We start from the raw sequence: 13,409 nt of genomic DNA, 5'->3' as shown, positions 1-13,409 counted from the left end.
TCGTTACGATGTGTGCTTGGATGCATTTGTGTGATTGTTATAGACGCGTATGTCGTGCCTTTCTCCTCCCCCTCCTCCCCACTTCCAACTAAAAAAGTACTCCCGAGGGTGATAGCATGCGATTTTGTGCCAGTAATTGTGCTTCACCAGAGTAGGAGGTGGGGTGGCAGGATCTATTAGGTGGCAGGCTCCCACAGCCTTGAATATCCATCACCCACAGGTTGTGATGCATCCACAGACAAGCAGCATCTCAGGGATCATTAGATCTAGAGTCTATCAGACTCAGATCCTGGCCTCACTGCCTTCTGGCTTCAGGATCTTGAGCAAATGGAATAAATAAATATAGACCTTAGCACGATAATTAGCATATGATAAGCAGGCCCAAAACATCAATTACACACACACACACACACACACACACACACGCATATATATATATCAGTAGTAGCATTGTGGGTTCTGTATAAATGGCATCACGTGTGGTATGTTTGGTGATGATGAAGGACTGTTTTTATTCCCACTGAATTCAAGGTGAGCAGAATATAAATTTAAAGCAAGCAAGATGCAGGGTAACTATTAGGAAGAAATATGTAACAATTAGAATGTTAGAAGTGAAAAGCATCCTAGGATAACATCATCTGGTTCAGACACTGGCGAGCCCGGAGTTTGTGGCCTGACGTTTGTTCTCCCAGACCCTCTAAATCCTGGCTTTTTGTCTCAGAATCTGGAAAGTCTACCTAAAGGGATCCGTGGCATCTTCAAAAGAGACCCATCTCTCTAGACTGGCCTTAATTTCAACTTAGCTCCGTAGTTTTTGAGACCTAGCCTCAGAACACTTTTACTCATATCCTAAAAGTCCAAGCAGCCCCAGGGTTCTGCAGGGGCCAGCATCACATTATGAAAGCCTCATCTTTCAGCTCTAAAATCTTAGGCTTCAAGTCTTCCTTGGTCTATCAAGCATATTTAGAAAAGTCCATAATATTGGCAGCCAGCACTAGAATGTATTTTTTTTTTAATGGGGAGTTGCATGCATGAAATAGAAATCCCAAGTAAGGAGTGTTTGGTAAAAAAACATGGGATGGTTTATATCATTAATAAAATCGCTTCACATAAGGCAGCTTTTAACGTCTTTCATCTGAAACTGGAAAATGAATACCTTCTAGTCTCATTCCGGGCCATATGCTGCTCCACTGAGGATTTTTTAATTTAAAAGAGTACTCTTGAACAATTTTAAATGAAAAATTTACCTTTTTTCCCCTCCTAGAGTTACCCCGAGGACAGAGTGTATTCGTGTAATTATGGACACTTTTTTGGCCAACTTCCTCCACTTTCAAATCTCTCCATGTACCAGTAACAGGATGTCTGTGGAATCTCATCTGTTTCTTGGTTGAATAATGAGCACCGATGGTGAATTGTAGATCTTCAGCATGCATTCTTTTACATCCATTGAGCTCGAGCAATTTAACATCCACTTCATTTTGGAAATTAGTCTACGTAACCACATTTACAAAAATAGCCATTTCGGGTGAAGAAGATACGTTTCATTTTTTCTAAATCCTGACCTATACATCGGAAGCCCTCAATGCAGCTTTGGTTTTCCTGGTGAGTAGCTGTCTAGTCCCGTACTTTTTATACCTTCGCTGCTCTCTGGTCTGTAAATGTGTCCAGGACCCAGCATCATGTAGACACAGCCACGGAGGGCTTAGGCGACAGTATCTGTACAACTTTACATTCTTCAGCAGAAAAGTCATGGAGTGACACGGTCTGGTTTTTCCCGTGGCTTGCACGAGGCTCTGCGCTCATTTGATTTGTCCCCACTAGTGTTCCCCATACTTCCGTAGTTCCTGTGTATTTTGGGGGACACTGCAGGTGCTCAGTGACATTGACATATGAGTGAAGGACTAAAGCCTAAGGAGACCGAACCCTGAAGTTGTGCCAGTTGGTTCTAGCAGGGCGTTTCCTGGTTTCTGAGAACAGGGAGGAAACCTGTGGCCTTTGTGTTTAGAGGAGAGCTTGCCTTTCACCTCAAAACCCTGGAAACCAAGCTTCTCTTTATCAGAAGTTCACCTTGGGGTGGGATTTTGTTGTTCTTCAGGGCCTCTGACTTTCCTGTTGTCTTTTGGATAAAACTATAAATGCAAATAATTTATAAAATAAAATTTTACAAGGGCACCTGGGTGGCTCAGTCGGTTGAGTGTCCGACTTCGGCTCAGGTCATGATCTCACTGCTTGTGGGTTCGAGCCCTGCATCGGGCTTTGTGCTGACAGCTCGGAGCCAGGAGCCTGCTTCAGATTCTGTCTCCATCTCTCTCTGCCCCTCCCCTGCTCGTGTTCTGTCTCTCTCTCTCTAATATAAAATAAAACACTAAAAATAAAATTTTACATACTCATTTAGGTTTTCTTGTGCCAGCAGGTATTAAATATGGCAATTTGTGAAGGCACATGAAAATACTAAAATGACACGCTTATTTGAATTACAATTTTCTTTTGGCCCTATTTTTGTTTTAATCTGAATTGTGAGAGGGGTATCATCTATTCCTGCAATTAAAGCTAATAAAATAGCAATCAATTCCTGCAATTAAAAATAATCAAACTATGTTTAATGTATTCATGGCATCCACGCGAGCGTATGGTATGCTGCTAGACAAAATGCGAACATATCCTGATACCTTCCCTACATAAACATGAACTTCTCTGTTAGATTGCATTTTGGACACGCTCCCCTTCTAGATATATTTAACGTAAATATGTGAACGCACGATTCTGCCCCTGGAAATAGTTATTTCTTCTTAAAGGTTACTCCTCCTTTCTAACCCATACGAAGGCCAAAAAAAAAGGTGAAGAAATTAAGAAGTGTCGGTCCAGGATGTTCGGATCTGGGTTTGAATCGCACAGAGCTGCTGAGTATTGTCATGAATGCTTACCATGTAAGCAGAAACCGGCAGGTATACGGTGGTCACATGCCTTGTCTTTCTTTGGCCCCGTGGATGTGCATGCATCAGGTGGCAGGCAGGGAAGAGCATGGATGTTCTGGACTCACAAGACCCAGGATGCAAATCGCAACCCCTGGCACGTGGCTCAGTGACCTTAGGTTACTGAGTCCTTGCCAGTCTGTTGCACCACCAGAAAAGTGAGGTTGATAACACCCCCTCAAAGAGGTCCTGTGGAAGGTGAACACGCTAACGAGGAAGAGAACCCACAGAGGGTCTGGTGTTGGAGAAGTAGGAGTCCTCCCCACAGTCAGCGAGGCAGTGTCTTTGGCAGGTGGGAAGGGGAGGCCTGGGCCAGAGGGGAGAGGTTTCCGAACCGTGAGCTTGAATTGTTTTCAAGATAAGTCAGAAAAAGAGCTCGCATTCCAGAATTGATGACAAAACAACCACATTAAACAATACAATGGCGGGGACACCTCAGTGGGTTAAGCGTCCAGCTTCGGCTCAGGTCACATGCTCGTGGTTCTCGAGTTTGAGCCCTGCCTGGGGGGTCTCTGCTGTCAGCACGGAGCCCCCTGCGAATTCTCTGCCCCTTTCCCACTTGAATACGTGTGCGCTCTCTCTCTCTCTCTCTCTCAAAAAAAGTAGAACTGCCAACACTTAAAAGGACTAACGTGTGCCCAGGACAGTTCAAGGCACTTCACATGTATTTTCTCCTTTAACCTTTACAGTCACCCTGTGAGGTAGATACCATCATTATTCCCATTCTACAGATGAGGGAGCTGAGGTAAAGACGGATTTTGTTAATTAATGGCCACACAGCCATTAATTGGGAACACTGGAATTTGAATCTCAACACTGTAAGTTTAAGCCTGTCCTTTTAACCTGTACTTATGTTTTATAGGGCCAAATTTAACATGAGACGAAACGTGAGGATCAGAAATTAAGAAGTAGGAGAGGGCAGATTGACAAGAGCAGGGTTTGTCCTACAAGAGGGTGTTTGGGAGGTCAGCAGACTAGGTGAAGAAGGTAGGAAATACGTTGCATTTCGTCAAGTCTGAGATCCAAGAGGGCAAGACCACCAGCGTGTGCCCTTGAGCAAGAGGAAGTCCTCCAGCCCAACTCTTACACAGCATAGTTTTCAATTAGGATTTTGTTCTTCTTTGTTTTAAAAAATGTTTATTTATTTATTTTGAGAGGCAGACAGAGAGAGAGAGAGATCGCGAGCAGGGGAGGGGTAGAGAGAAAGGGAGAGCATCCCAAGCAGGATGCAGGCTGTCAGCGCACCGCCTGACTCAGGCTCCATCCCAAGAATCGTGAGGTCATGACCTGAGCTGAAGTCAAGAGTCGGACACTCAACCGACTGAGCCACCCAGACGCCCCTCAATTAGGACTTTTGTTTTCAACTTCTCGAAAGAACTAGCTTAGATATATTTACACACAGATGTTTATGATTTATCACTCAGACATACATAAACATAAAAGATCACTAAGTAAATGTGAGGTAATCCCATGAGGTTTTTTTTAGACAGTCTTCTGAATCACTTTTGACTCAGGTCCCTCCAGTCCCTGCTCCTGTTGTCCCCATGGTGTCACCATCTGGCCAGCAGGAGCCCTGTCGATGTAGCCGCCCTGAGCGCCTTGTCACTTCTGGATCTCATCCAAACCAGTCTATGAGTTTGGATGCGGGCACTTTTGTTGATCTTACCGGAAGTTGTCTGCAGGTTTTCAGACAGGAACCGATTCTTTCCTCAAATGGTTATTAAATCGTTCGTCAGCCGAAATGTTGTGGGCTTGTGGCTTGGCAGTCACGTCCCCAGGAATGGCAGCCACATTTGCACACGTGCGTACGTGGCCACTACCTCACTCGCTGCTGGTCAAAATCGACTGTAGTTCTCCACGTATTGTTCTCCACCCTGGTTTCATACGTGTTTGGGAAAACGTGTGTCCATGAAATACGCTGGTCTCTCAAGTTACGAGGGGATTTTGCCCGCCCATCTCATTTTACCTTCTGCCCTCCTACTTTGTTGATAATTACGTAGCAGTAATTTTGTCTCAAACAAAATTCGAATGACTTGGACCCAGAATAAGAACGTCTTTTGTTTCTTTTTGTAGTTGAGCCCGTGCTAGCGTTGTTCTCCAGCGCGTCTCTGACGTGATTTATCCCACAGACACATATTACATATTGGTAATACTTGGCTTACTGAAGTCTGTGTTACACGGACATCGCTGGCTTGTGGGAAGTCTTTAAACAATGATTTAACAATTATTTTATAGAATTTAGCACCTTGCCCCAGGAAATGATAATCATTTATTTGGGTGTTTTAATTAAAAAAAAAAAGTGTTATCTTTGAGTATAGTTGACACATGATGTTACTATAGTTTCAGGGGATTCAACGTAGTGATTCAGTTTCTCTTATGTGTGCCGTACTGGCCACCGGGTGTGGCTACTATCGGTCACCATACAATGGTATTATGGTATCATTGACTATATTCTCTACACTGTGCCTTTATTCCTGTGACTTATTTGTTCCATCATTGGGAGCCTGTATCTCTCACTCTCCTCCAGCCATTTTGCCCATCCCTGTACCCCCTTCCCTCTGGCAATCATCGGTTTGTTCTCTGTATTTATAGGCCCGAGTCTGCCTTTTATCTGCTATTCATTTGTTTTGTTGTTTAGATGCTACCTATGAGTGAAATCATATGGTATTTGTCTTTCTCGGTATGACTTATTTCCTTTAGGATAACACCCTCTAGGTCTATCCCTATTGTGGCAAATGGCAAGATCTCCTTTTTTCTGGCTGTGTAATATTCCGCGCGCGCGCGCGCGTGTGTGTGTTGGGTATTTCAATTTTTAATAATGATGGCTGATGATAGAGCACCAGTATACGTGCCTACTGTTGGAAGTAGGGGTTTGTTCTCACTCATGCTTTAGGGTAAGAGAAACTCTCTATTGTAATTAGAATTCCACGTGACAGCTAAAACTTTATTATTTGGCCTTTAAATATTGGAATCCTGTGAAAGTGTTTGGAGTTTCTAAATGTCTCCGGGAGTTTAGGCTCCCGTTCTTTGTGCTCAGCGTATGTGCGGTATAGTGGAAAGAGAGCGGGGCCTTGAGACCAGGAGGAAAGAAACTCTAAACTCCCTACTAGGTGACCTTATGAAAACAACAAAAACCAAACACCGACAAACAAACAAAAAAAAAAACCCACAAGTACACTCACAAGGCAGATCAAGTTCTATACAAATTCCGTTGAAGCCTCATAATAACCCAATAAAGTAGTTACTGTTCCTGTTCCATTCTACAGGTCAGGAACTAAGGCTCAGAGCTAAATACCTTAGGAAGTTCACTTCACCTCTACTATCCTAGATGTCCTTAGAATTTGTGAGAGGAAGACTTCCAGTGGGCACCAGTCATATTATGGATACAGCATATTGCATATTATCAGGTGCTTGAAATGGAAACTAATTTTTATCACACTGATTTAAATTGCCTTTTCTTCTCCCATTCCCTAAAGAGTGTTAAATTGCCGTTTGAAATCGCCTTATGGATTCTGAGAGGAAAATGAGCATTTTGGAATTTTTAAAGTCCCCCCCCCGCCGACCTCCAATCCATTTCGGTTACACAGATTGATTCTCCCTGTTTTGTCTTAAGTGACAATATTTAAAAGTTGTTGGGTTGTTTGTTGTTGTTGTTGTTGGTTTTTTTGGGGGGCTTGTTTTTAATTAGAAAAATGAGTAGGCAGCTTTATACCAATGCTTGGTACTTTCTACTCCCTGGAAATATTCTCCATGATGATTAAACTGAAGGAATTTAGTGGCCAGATATTTTTTTTTAGTGGGCCTCTGGGTGAGACTACATAATATCTTCTGTATTTTAAAGAATCATAACTATCCAGTTGGATACATAACAAACCATAACTTCCAATAGTCTTATTTCATTGCCTCCACCGAATACAAAATAGGGTAATATTTATATACATGTTAAGACAAGTTTCTGTAATAATTTGATGGATGTAATTGATTAAGGTATAGTTTTGAGAAACATTAGAATTGCTGCCTCAAATTATGGAACTCTTCCTTCCTTCCTTCCTTCCTTCCTTCCTTCCTTCCTTCCTTCCTTCCTTCCTTCCTTCCTCCCTTCCTTCCTTCCCTCCTCCCTCTTTCCTTCCCTCCCTCCTTCTTTTCTTTCTTCCTTTCTTCCTCCCTCCCTCCCTCTCTTCCTTCCCTCCTTTCTTCCTTCCATCCCTACTTCCCTACTACCGTCCTCCCTCCCTCCCATCCTCCCTCCGTCCTTCCTATTTTCCCTCTCTTTCTTGAACTTGACAACAAAATGAACTAAATATATCTCTTTTAGCCCACAAATCCTATTTATCTGCTTTTATTTTTCCATACTTTAATCTCCTTCCAAGTACATTCCAAGAATGAGTAAATATATTTTTTGAAAATCTTGGCAGTTTCCTACATTTGGGAGGTGTGAGGAAAGAATTGGCACAAAAGTGATTTTTGAATGAAAAATTAAATCTGGACTTACGCTTAAAATCCCCAGAGACAACATTGATATAAACCAAAGTAGCCATTTTCAGTAAAGAAAATAGCCAGACTGTATGTAATTTTGATGAATGAGTTAACAAAACAAGCATGTAACGACTGAATATATATGTGTATATGTAAATCTCGTGTGTAGTGTTTTTGTATCATAAACTCTAGTGTAATTTCAACTGATAATTAGAAAAAAATAAGCCAATGAGGGATGTATTCTGGCATCGAGTGCCCTATTACAAAGGTCCAATCTACAAAGATAATAGGTCTGTTGAATGCAGTGTCAGGAAGGAGGCAGAGCCTCTGACTGTGTGTTACCACCGGGAGAAGTTGAAACACTTGTACAAAGCCTGCTTCGTGGAGTGAATTCATACACAACTGAGAGAGTAAGAAAGGCCAAGAAAGAACCACACATTTAGTTTAGTGCCTGTCAGATGTTTATAACCCCACTGTTTTATAATTTTTTAAGAAGATTTTTTGTGGCGCCTGAGTGGCCCAGTTGGTTAAGCATCTGTCTTCAGCTCAGGTCATGAGATCACGGTGTGTGAGTTCGAGCCCCACGTCGAGCTCTGTGCTACCAGTGCAGAGCTGCTTCAGATCCTCTGTCTCCCTCTCTCTACCCCACGCCCCCTCATGCTTCTTGCTCTCCCTCTGTCTCTCTCTTTCTCTCTCAAAAATAAATAAACGTTAAAAATTTATTTATTTTATTTTATTTTATTTTATTTTATTTTATTTATCTATTTTTGAGAGAGCGAGCGCAAGCAGGGGAGGGGAGAAGAGAGACTGAGACACAGAATCTGAACCAGGCTCCGGGCTCAGAGTCTGATGCAGGCTCGAACCCACAAACGGTGAGATCATGACCTGAGCTGAAGTCGGACACTTAGCTGACTGAGCCACCCAGGTGCCCCCCCAATTATTTAATTTTTAAGTAATCTTTACACCCAACATGAAGCTCGAATTTAAAACCCCAAGATCGAGGGTCTCATGCTCTACTGACTGAGTCAGCCAGGAGCCCCAAGTTTTTTTAATCTTTCCTTTGGATCTTTTGACTCGAATTAATAGTTAGGTTCAATTATTAGGTTTAATTATTTTGATACTATGCTACTTAGTTGTGTTTTTAGTAGACTATTCCGTGTCTATTTATAATTTATGTGGCTTCGTAAATAGGAAATAATACTGAGCAACAAATGTAGTGTGTCCATTTCCACCTTGTTTCCCAAAGAATGCTCTTTAAGTTAGGAGGGTAACTTGCTCTGGGCAATTGGAGATCCTGAGGAAGCTTTGAAATCATATCAGTTCTAAAAATTTGTATGAGAATAAATATATCTGTACAATAACGGGTGAGTTTATTCTTTGCATGATTCAAAAATGATTCTGAGGAATTACCTAGTTGTAGAAAAAAAAATTAATCCGATGTTTCCCTTGATGGTAATGTTGGTTGGCAAATGAGAAAATATTAACAGGTTGTAGCTCACATTTTGTAGTAAAAATGTTTCTAAAAATTTGGGAGTTAATAATCATAGGAAAGCATATGGCAGAGATTGAAAGTTATTTGTGGGTAATAATCACTCATATCCATACATGCTATGTATAATAGCATCCAGAATAATGTTAACAAAGTGAAAACAAATAAATGAGGCCATACTTACTACAGATGATCAAGCAGGTGTGGAAAAGAAGGGGTGGGACAGGGATTTGAGTTGCTTTCTGCCACCTAAATCACGTGGCCTTGGGCAAGTTACCTGGCCTCTGTGGGGACTATATGAACTATTTGTGCCGTGCTTTGCATACAGTAAGTGACCAATAATTGGTTGCGTTTGTCGTCATAATTCATTTTCATGTTTGACCAATACGCTATTAAGACTGTGTGATGGACGGAGGCCCAACCAATTCCTAAATGCTCCCGTTAGAGAAGAAATTGTTGGGCGGTGTGCCCGGCAGGTACCGTGCTGGGCTCCGAGGGCACCCAAGGAGGAATGAACAAAGGATTTACCTTGTGGAGGAGGAGACGATGTGCGGAGAACTCAACTGATGCTCCATGAAAACGCGATGACGGTGCCAGATAAATTCCTAGTACTCAACGGCAGAAGTAAAGAGAAGATGTGTATCATGTAGGTGAGTAGTCACCTTCCTTCAAAGGTGGACCGGATTGTGACTATTGAAGGAGGGAGGGATTTCCAGATGGGGGAGCCGCATGAGCAAACACCTAAAGGGATAGAATTGCATGGTTGTTTTGTGGAAGAATGGACGTTGGCCAGTGGCTCTGGAGTCTAGGATGAGTAGGTGAGTAAGAGGGCAGATACATCTCTCAGAGCTTGGGAGCAGGTCTCCGATTCTCAGATTTACTAAGAGGATGTACTTTATTTTATAGGCTGGGTATTGTTAATTTTTTTTTTTTCTTGAGGTATATGACTGATGGTATTTGCATGCCCAAAGTATTTTCCATGTGACAAATGCGTACTGACTCCTTCCGTGTGCCAGGCTCTGTTCTGAGTGCTAGGAGGAACTAGGCCTAAATCCTGCCATCGTGGAGACTGCATTTGTAATGAAATATAGGTGTGGCTATTTGGTGCTGGCTACTGCTTTCTTGTTCACTCAATGAGGCACGTCAAAATGCAAATACACGACATTCTGGTTATGACGGAAGAGCCGAATGCACGCAATCGCCAATCACACACAAACCGTCCCTTCAGGTGTACTTGTTAGCAGAGTGTTGGTACCTCAGAACCAGCAGCCATTCTTCTGAGTGCCTGACCCCAGCAGTGACACCCATTGCTCGGGCCTTCGGGGAGGGCAGTGAAGTTGTCTGAGGACGAACCAGTGGGCGGTAATATCCGGACTAGTCTCATTCAAGCTTTTCTGAACGCTGTCATTCTGTGCATCCATGGGCAGTCCCTCCCTGGGCGTCCCCCAAGACCTCCTCCTTGTGGTAAGCGCCTCTCCTGAGACCATAAAGACCAAGGGTGCTGCTGTTTGCGAATCCACCACTGGCCTTCTCTTCTCATTATATCCTACCCCCCTTTACTTTAGGTAGCATTCTTTATTTTTTCAATTTTTTTTTAATGTTGATTCATTTTTTGGGGCGCCTGGGTGGCGCAGTCGGTTGAGCGTCCGACTTCAGCCAGGTCACGATCTCGCGGTCCGTGGGTTCAAGCCCCGCGTCAGGCTCTGGGCTGATGGCTCAGAGCCTGGAGCCGGTTTCCGATTCTGTGTCTCCCTCTCTCTCTGCCCCTCCCCCGTTCAGGCTCTGTCTCTCTCTGTCCCAAAAATAAATAAACGTTGAAAAAAAAATTTTAAAAATGTTGATTCATTTTTTGAGAGACAGAGAGTGAATGGGGGAGGGGCGGAGAGAGGGGGAGACCCAGAATTGGAAGCAGGCTCCAGTCTCTGGACTGAGAGCAGCACAGAGCCCGACGCGGGGCTCGAACTCACGGACCGTGAGATCGTGACCTGAGCTGAAGGCGGACGCTTAACCGACTGAGCCACCCAGGCGCCCCTATGTAGCATTCTTATTTCTCTAATTATATTAGTCTAGACCAGTACCATCACGTAGCACTGTCTGCAGTGGTGGAAATGTTTTATCCCGCACTGTGCAATATAGTAGCTATTACATATGTGACTGTTGAGCATTTGAGATATGGCTCATGCAACTGAGGGATGCAATTTTATTTTATTAAAAAAATTTTTTTAATGTTTATTTTTTAGAGAGAGACAGACAACAGACAGACAGAGTGTGAGTGAGGGAAGGGCAGAGAGCGAGGGAGACAGAATTCAAAGCAGACTCCAGGCTCTGTCAGAATAGAACCCGACATGGGGCTCAAACCCACGAAGCATGAGATCGTGACCTGAGCCGAAGTTGTATGCTTAACCAACCGAGTCCCCCAGGCACCCCAAGAAATGAATAAATCACATTTAATTAAATTAATTTTGATTTAAATAAATTGTTGTAGCTAGTGGTAATATATTAGTACAGGTCTGGATGTTCATAAAAATATCTAATTTTGTATTCTTTTTCTTTGACAATCATATATTGGGCAAATTCTTGCATCTTCTCTACGTTTTAAAGTACCTGGAATTTTTTTTTTGCAGCAAACCTATGATTTTTTTTCTTTTTTTTAATACTCACCTAGATCTAGGAGCAGGAAAATGGCATACTGGTCATGCCTGGTCTGCATATGGCTTTGTAGTCATAGGACAGGCAAGAAAGAGATGCCACCTCAGGGGTAAAGCTCCACTGTGGCTCTTTATTTTCATCTACCTCGTGCCATTCTCTAGTCAAGGAAAAGACCAGTTTCTTTTCCCTCTCTTTCCAAACAGGCTGCCTGAGGATAAGAATTGCAAGAGACAAGGAGTAGCTCTGTTTAGACAAAAGCGTACCCTGAAAAATAATATGGGTCCCTGTCACGGACTCCTCATTAACGGATGTGGGGGTGAAGGAGAGGGAGGGACCATGTATGACTTTGCAGACACCTCTACAAATGGTGCATTCATTCACGAACAGGACACCAGAGATGGAATCTGTTTGCAGGGCCAGAAGGGGGATGAACTCCATTTTGGACGCATTGAGCCTGAGGTCATTATGGTGAGATGGGTGGTTGGAAGTGGGCCATAAGTCTGCACCTTTGGCGAATGATCTGTTCTGGAGATAAATAGTTGAGGGTAATTGTCATGTACTAACTAAAGCCAGAGGGATGGATAAGATGGTCCAGGGATAGTGTGCAGAGGGAAAAGAGGAAAGGTTGAGTGACAGAACGTAGCTGTTGCATCAACATTTGTGCAATGAGTGAGGAACGGGAGCTTGGAACCAGGTAAGAGGAAAAATCCAAGAGAAAACATTCACGAAAACCAAAAGAAGGGAAAATTCTATGAAAAAGAATATTCGACAGTGTCACACACTGCAGAAGGGCCAAGGTAAGAATGAAGAGTATCCATTAGATTAAGCCTCATGACGTGGAAAGCACAGACTCTGGGAAGAAGAAGTGACATGGCTTTGAGGGCTGGGTGGGAGGTGAGGATAAGAGACAGCAAGTGTAGCCAACCTCTTGGAAAATGATGGCTGTGGAGGGGAGGAAGCGGGGGTGGCTAGAGCTAGAGAAGGTGAGAGACGAGTGGAGAGGTTTGTGGATTTTATTTTGAAAGTAGGTTAGACTTTGTCTTAAAAACTTCTTTATTTATTTTTGAGAGAGAGAGTGCAAGCAGAGGAGGGGCGTGGAGTCTGAGATGGGGCTCGAACCCATGACCTGTGAGATCATGATCTGGGCCAAAATCGAGAGTCGGATGCTTAATCGACTGAGCCACCAGGCACCCCGGGTTAGATTTGGATCCAGCTGAGGAGTCCACGGAGAGTGGTTGAAGATCTGATGCAAGAAAGAGAGTGAGCAGATCCTCCAGAGATGGGGCTCCTGAGAAGGGGTGATTGGGGTCCAAGAACAGGTGGAGGGGAGACATCAACCCGAGTCAGAGGGAGGGACAACTTTCAGTTTAAGGTGGAAAGGACTAGTGTGCCCGCAGGTAAGTTCACGGGCTCAGCAGATGGTTTGAGACAGGTCCTTGGGGCTGGTTTTGCCAAAACTGGTTTTACGTCTCAAGTTCTGTATTTTCCTAAAGTGACCTTTATAGAGCTAATACAGCCAATACAAATATGCTCATAAGAAGAGTCCCAATCCAGATCAGCTGTGCTTGGGAAGTTGGTGTGGGGCTTTGGGACAGCTGCCTGGTCTGCTGTCACCTCCCATGACAAGTCGTTTTGAAACTCTGGAATGGAGAGGAGCTTTAGGAATGCCTCTTGACTAAATTAAAAGCAGGAAGCAAGCACAGTAATTGTTTTGGCTTTTGCTCTCTGTGGTTTGCGTTGCAAATGCGCAGTTTTTAATTTTTAAAAAATCTGTGAGAACACCGCCTTGAATTTCGAAGGTGCAGATGCCCTATGCTGAGAGT

General features: G+C 43.4%; 1 protein-coding gene across 1 annotated transcript in view; it reads left to right on the top strand.

The window, feature by feature from the left end:
* The window catches only part of LOC106965852 (sterile alpha motif domain-containing protein 5), a 949,459-nt gene that overhangs the window by 57,188 nt on the left and 878,862 nt on the right, over positions 1-13,409 (top strand). The gene's annotated exons all lie outside the window — the stretch shown is intronic.

This window comes from Acinonyx jubatus, chromosome B2 (assembly GCF_027475565.1).
Source record: "Acinonyx jubatus isolate Ajub_Pintada_27869175 chromosome B2, VMU_Ajub_asm_v1.0, whole genome shotgun sequence".
Taxonomy (NCBI): domain Eukaryota; kingdom Metazoa; phylum Chordata; class Mammalia; order Carnivora; family Felidae; genus Acinonyx; species Acinonyx jubatus.
Note: the sequence above shows the minus strand (reverse complement) of the source record. Positions and strands in the feature narration are given on the sequence as shown.